This window comes from Egretta garzetta, unplaced genomic scaffold, assembly GCF_000687185.1.
Source record: "Egretta garzetta isolate BGI_Z169 unplaced genomic scaffold, ASM68718v1 scaffold229, whole genome shotgun sequence".
Lineage (NCBI taxonomy): Eukaryota > Metazoa > Chordata > Aves > Pelecaniformes > Ardeidae > Egretta > Egretta garzetta.
In genome coordinates, this window is record NW_009270000.1 from 2538215 (window position 1) to 2543935 (window position 5721).

Consider the following 5721-nt stretch of genomic DNA (forward strand, 5'->3'; position numbering starts at 1 on the left):
AAAAAAAGTGCATGTTTCAACTTATTGTGATCAGAAACTGCCCTCATATATGTTCAAAATTACACTTAATCTCATTATCGTTATGTGTAATCTTACTAAGTTTCTGTAGTAAAACTAAATGGAAAAAAAAGCAGTATGAGTAGACTTTCTATATGTTATTATGTTTTATTAGCTTCGTAGAGAAACTTGGGACAAGAGTCTTGCAATAGAAAAATGCAAAAAGTGACTCGGTCCCTTGATTGACTTTCTGACCATCTGATGCTCCAAGGGAGGGACAAAGGGAGAGGGATGCAGTCAGATATTATCATGATTTGTGTAACTGGAGGCTGACAGACAAGCTGGACAAAGACTTGGCTGTGCAAGGTGCTTTATAATCACAGAATGATCTGGTCCTTGCCTGAGGAAGTGCTAACAGCCTTGATACTCATGCAATAAAATGAAATAAAATAAAATTAGTACATGAAGAGCATCTCAGCCATCTGCGACTCCTTCTCAGCCTTCAGAGATCCTGGAAGAGGTGGGTCTTGAAGAGGTATCTAGGACGGTGGGTCAGACCTATCTTGTCTGTCTGTTGTTGGGTTCAGTATTGCTCGTTATTAATAGAATATATGGTAATGGATAAATATGTGGTGATACCTATGTAGGAGCAACAGCAATGCTGAAGTCCCTGCCAGTACACAGGGTCTTCTGGTACCTCTCTCTCTCTCCTTTGGGGCTCGTGTCTCCTGATGTGGGGTGTTGGTGACTCGTCTCTGTTGGAGAAGCTGGGAACAGCTCGGGGACCCCACGAGTGACCAGTGTGCGATGGGGAGAGCGTGCTCCAGGAGAAGGGATCAGCATAGAAGAAGGTGTAAAAAGGAGAGAGGAGGGAGCAGTAGATTAATTTTGCTGCTTGTGGCTCAAAAGGGGAAGCAAAGCAGAGGAGAAGGGCCCTTGGGAAGAGGAGGGCAGGCAGAGAGGGTCTGCACTTTGGGGATCTTGACCCTGGCACAGCAAAGGACTGCAAGGCAGCTACAAGCTGCAAGGCAGGAGGTGAATTTGAAATGGGGATCAGCATAAGGAAAAGGGCAGGCAGCTACAAGGGTGTCACGAGCTCTGTTTTGAACAGACATAAGAAGTAATGTGTATCTTGGATTTTACCTCAGAGAAAAGCTGCTGTGATCAATGTAAATGAGGATGAAGGATTCAATCATATAGATGGAGATGTTCGTGTTTTAAAACACATTTGAAGTGACTGTATCTTTGGATACAGACAACATCTACAGGGCAGGACAGAGGGCAGTGGTGCTAGGATTTTCCCCATCACAAGGGATAAATGCTGAGTGTCCTCACACGTAAGATGTCTGTGTAAAAAAGGAAACCAATCTTCTCTCTTTGTATGGAAGCATGGCTCTATCCCGAGCCAAACTTTCATGATACAAGCAAAGTTAGAACAAAAGAGTATCAAACTGACTAAAGAAAAAGAATGCAGGCTCAAATAAGTCTTGAAATACATATATTTGGGCAGCGTATGAATGTTTAAAAGATATTAATATACCCTCTGAGAGATGAGGAAAGTTTCTGCCAGCTCCTATTATCTGGCTTAGTAGGCTGAATAAGTGAATAATTCAGAGAGCAAAGTTTCTCCAATGAATGAGTCACCTAGAGTCCAAACTATTAGCATGCAGCCGAGGCACATTGAAAAAGGAGAGTTCATCCACACTGGTTTTAGTAACTGTTCCACTCAGTGGGGAAATAAATCAGTTTTTCCTCAGTTAACACAAGATCTGAATAACCATCAATTCCCTCCACAGTATCTGCAACACAAATGGTATCACAGATGCTTGATTGTGGGTATAAATTAGCATATTATGCCCATAGGGGGAGGCTAGATGATGATGGCTTAGTAGCTGAAGCCTGCTGGCCTCTGGGAAAGTGCAAATGTAATGTCAGATGACTCAGTCTGCCAGGTGAGCAAGAGGGGCTGTGCCGCCGCAAAACAAAAAGGCGAAAAATGAAGATGTGTTGTAGAGCTGCGTCTGTGGGCATGGATGCAATGGGTACCTGACAATGCTCACTGACGTTTAGAGGGGAGGAAAAGCCCTCCAGCACCTTTGAAACTTAAACCGATGAGAAGAAAGGGTGCAGAAGTATCCAGGTAAAATGCCACTGCATGCTGGGTCTTTCCTCTCACCTACCAGGCCCTCCTGGAGGGAGGGATATGACAACTACTTTATCAGTAAGAAAGAGTTGTAGGAGCTACCTGTGGAAATTCAGGCCTCCATCTAGGAGGCAGTGTCTGTGACTAAGATCCTGACACGGTTTAAAAGCGAAAGACAAAACAGGGTAGAAGTCAGCAGATTTGAAAATTTTTGCTGGCTGCAGAGACTTAGGGAAAGGACAGAGCTGCTGTAACATCATGTTGGTGCCAGACCAAGTTGAATATGGACTTATTTAAGAATCACATGCCATTAAATACATAAGCAAAATATTTCAAGTTCCCCACTCAAACCCCAGTGAGCTTTCATGAGTTTGTGAGAGACTGCTGGGCTAAATATACCAGGAGTCAGCAGGATCATGACCACAAAGACCAACAAGCAATGGACTTTACTGGTGTTTCAGTGGAATCCCATCACAGCCCCACTTTTGGCCCTCAGGGATAATAAGCAGCATCAGCGCAGGACCAAACCAGAAGGGGGACCAAAACCAGCAAAGCGTTACAATTCACCACGCCAGCCTGGCTGGGCCACTGTCTTCTTTCCTGTAGTTTATTTCCCTTCTTGTGCTTCCTCACAGCAGGTTTTCCTCCTTGTCTTTCTTTTCTATTCCCATCCTTTTTGTTCTCGCCACCCACATTTTTTCTCTTTTACAAAGAAGAGTTTGATTCCTATAAATCTTCCAACACTCAACACCTCTCTCCTGGTGGCCTGCTGTTTGCGAGGCAGCATCTGCACGGTGCCAGGTGGGATCCTTTGTCAGCGATTGACAGGGGATGCTGCTGCTGCTGCTGGTAGCTATTAGGTGCATGAAAAGGAAGGCGATGCCGAAGCGAGGTTGTTAGAGAACCACGTGGCTCTTCCCTCATGTTGGGAGGACAAGCCTACAGATTTCTCCTTTGTTGCTGCCTGCCAGCATGGAGCTGTCAATTATCGCCTGTGCTTTGACGCCTGAGCAGCAGCCTGGCCTCCCCCTCCTTGGCCGTCCCTGCCTCCTCTTCTGCGCAGAGCTGCCTCTCCGGGTTAATGAGGCGCTGGCATAATTTTGGCGCCTGCCTATTGAGCTGACAGTCGTACCCTGTCTCCAGGAGTCCTGGCACGTTACCACCACTGTCGCTGACCCAGGCCCCCCGTTGGAGCTTCTGGGCACCTAGCAGCAGCTGGTTTCCCATGGGTTTTTCCCCTTTAGGTTTGGGGAGGGAAGACGGCAGCAGTAGCCAACACTGTTAAACAAGCTACTTGGGTAAGGTTATTCTTACAGGCTGGGTCCATTCATCTTCTGCTGCAGCTGCTGAGTGAGGAGTGGGAAAGCAGAGTCCATCCTCTTCCTCCTCAGCCTCCACACATGGAGAAGTCGCAGGTGCCCTGCAATGGGAGCAGCTCCCTGATGAGGGCAGGGAGCATATCCCTCTGCCTGCCTGCCAGGGCAGCCAGAGATGGTAACTACGAAAGCAGCCATGGTAAAAAGCCATTTTATCGTCAGGAGATCAGTGGAGTGTATCCTGGGAAAGGGGAGTGTTTCATGTCCTGGGTGGGCATGTGCAGATGAACCCCTAGAAGTGGCACCTGTGCTGGCTCCCCAGCGCCATCAGTCACCTGCTGGTGCCATCTCATCCAGGGTAGCTCCAGCTCTTCTCAAGTGCCAATGGCATCCCCAAAATGTTCACTGCTAGTGAGGAACCCACCTCCAGCTTCTCTAGAAAGAAAGCAATTCTTATGAGGTGTGAGCAGGGCTGGAGCAAGGCTGGGGCAAGGAGGACGTCCCAAGCACTGTTGTGAGTGGCACACAAATGGGAGAAGCAGGCAATGATTTGGAGTGAGACTGCAACCTTCTGCTCTAGCAGGAGGTCCCAAGGGGACCTGTCCTCCCTCAGATCTACCATGTGGCAGGAGGTGGTGACCACAATAATGTCCTGGCAATGTCTTCAACCAGCCCCAGGGATGGAGATCTTACAAGAACAGGGTTGCCCTTCTCCGGCTTGAGGTTGCAGGGGGTGACCTGTACCAGTGAATGTTTACTTCTCAATTAGTTATTGATTTCTTCCAATTCACTGACAGTCCTGAATATCCCTGGGACTACTGGGAAAGCTAGAAATAAAGCTACTAGTTACCTTAATTAATTATCTGTTTTTCTTTCCTCTCAGGAACCAAGAAACCACTTCTCAACATTCCTGGGTCATGGATTCCTCTCTCAGCATCCATGTAACATTTAAATGCTAGAGCTATGATATCTACAGTGCAGCCAAGGATGATGACATTGGGAAGTGACGTCTCATGTAGTTACTCTGGTCCTTGATCTTTAACGCACAAGCAATGACTCAGACACACAGAGCCTTTCTCCTTCCTTCCTAATGGCATTTTTCCACCTGATGAGTATTTTTACTATTAGAGATATTACAAGAGGAATGATTGGTGTAGGAGTTGTCATAAATTGCCTCAAAGCACTTGTAATCAGTATTATTGCCAGTAAATTCATATTCTCGGAAATACTGGGATGTTGCTGTACAAGGGACCTTGCAGGCAAGGGTGATGATGAAGGGCTGCTTTGTAGCAGAGGAGCTGAACTGGCGCAGCTGCAGAGCCCTCCAGCACAGGCACAGGTCCCAGGCAATGCTGTGGTTCAGAGGGAGGAGGGTGAGGAGGAAAGGACACTGAGGCTGGGCTAGGGCTGCCCCAGGCACCTCTACTGAGCAGAGACTACTGCCTGTTAACTTGCCTCCCATCACTCCTTCACAGGAGCTTTTGCTACTACAGCTAATCCTGCTCTAGGGATTTACCAGGAATAAAAAACAGGAATAAAAATGTCACTGCTTAAACCAATATGGCTCCACAGATAGAGGTTTCCAGTGTAGACTTAGCCTCGGGTCAGTTTTGTAAGGGTAGCTCTTGTCATGCTTTACACTAAAGCTGGACTGTTGGGGAAAAAGTCAGAGAGGTTGCAGCATCACTGGCCCTTTGATCTTGCCTGTTTCCCAGTACTCACTATTTTGAAGCCAAAGTTCCAGGGATGGGCAGGCAGATATCAGGAGAATCACGGCACTTTCTTTTCTTTTTTTTTTCCTTTTTTTTTTTTTTTTTTTAATTCCTTTGTGTGTGGCTGGAAGATTTACAACCACAGTCATAAAGTTTGAAACAACAAGCAGGAAAAACAACACCAAGCCAATTTCGTTCATGTGGGGCTACACTCCCATCTCTTTTTTAGTTTTGGAGGTAGCGACCACAGGCATGGAGGTGACCTTCCCCTTCCAGAAATACCCTCTTCCCGCTGACCGAAATATTCTAGCCTGCACTCTTTATGCAGTTCCTGCTCCCCAGTCTCCCTGCCTGAGCGCCCCCCGCCCTTTCCAGTCTCCCTTAGCAGCGCCCAGGTTTGCTGCTGAAAAGCCAGACCTGCCTTCTCCGTAAGGCTGCTGTCCCACCAGCCTGGCAGTACTTTGCACACCTTTTTTTTTGGTTGGGGTTTTTTTTGGCTTTTTTGTTTGTTTTTTTTTTTTAACATAAGGAAGGCAAAGCATCTGGCTGCTGC